The 1,133-nt window shown below is 40.0% G+C and overlaps 1 pseudogene; it reads left to right on the plus strand.

Moving 5' to 3' along the window:
• Window positions 1–202: 202 nt before the first annotated feature.
• LOC147436183 (uncharacterized) lies at window positions 203–737 on the plus strand (annotated as a pseudogene).
• The last annotated feature ends 396 nt before the right edge of the window (window positions 738–1,133 follow it).

Genomic DNA, 1,133 nt, shown 5'->3' on the forward strand with positions numbered 1-1,133 from the left:
GTCACTTCCATCCTTTGCTAGCAAGGATTGGTCCTTGCCAGCTTCGCAAACTAGATAAAGCTTTAGGAATAATTTATTTCAGGATATACAAAAGTCCCTCAAGAATTCAATAGCCACAAAAATAGTTTGGCTCGCACTATTTATGCCTCTTGAAGTGTTTGTAGATTTTTTCTTCGATGAGCAAATAAGAACTACCGCAACAATGTTCATTTGCAAGTCTGAGAGCTGTTTGGACTTTTTAGATGATAATTGGGATAGGAAACAATCACAGAGAAAAATCTGTATTTTGCAAAAGAAGTCCATAATTTGCAAGTTCATTATAAGCTCTCAAAATTTCCTAGTGTCGTTTTACTATATTAGATATCATCTTCTTAGTGGGAAGCTTATTCCACTCGACCAAGATACAGAGAATAGCCTCGAGAACAAACCTTTATCAATGGAGCTTTACTTTCGAGACAACCTACTTACTATGATGGAGACAATGTCAAGCACAACTCTTGCATAGCTCAAGGTAGATCTTAGATGTGAAGAACTTTCACTTTTTCCGGAATTGTATGCATTCAGTCTCAACAATAGAAAGGTGCTTACTAAATCGATGAATTTTGATTGTCTTTAATACATTAAGACAGAATCTAACTTTTTCTTCTTTTCAGATTCCAAGATGCAAGGAGAAAACAACATTGTGTAAGGAGTCACTCACAAATACACTTCACTTAATTGCTTCCACCGGAAGCTAGGTCATATACCATGTGCACGCAAAGTGCTTTGATGCCATGCAAACCATGATGTACTCTTCAAAATCACTGCAGAGACATTTTGTGGTGGTCAAACAATGTTTCAAAAATGTACATTTTCATTGTCTCAAAGTTTACATATTGTGTTGTTTCTATCAAGATTTATACAAGTAAATTTCTCCCTTTCTTGGCTACTTTCCTCTCCCCCGGTTTGTGCCACTCGTCCCCTGTCCTCTACCCCGATTGCTGCCACTGGTCCCTTTCCCTCTGATCCGGTTGCTCCCCTGTCCTTTGCTCCGGTTGCTGCTACGTCTGCCTATGGGGACGCTGGTCTCGGGCATCCTTTCGTGTCGCTCAAAATCATGGGCCTCTTCCATGGCTTCCCATGCATCTTGCACC

This window comes from Adiantum capillus-veneris, chromosome 18, assembly GCF_014529385.1.
Source record: "Adiantum capillus-veneris isolate H3 chromosome 18, ASM1452938v2, whole genome shotgun sequence".
NCBI lineage: Eukaryota > Viridiplantae > Streptophyta > Polypodiopsida > Polypodiales > Pteridaceae > Adiantum > Adiantum capillus-veneris.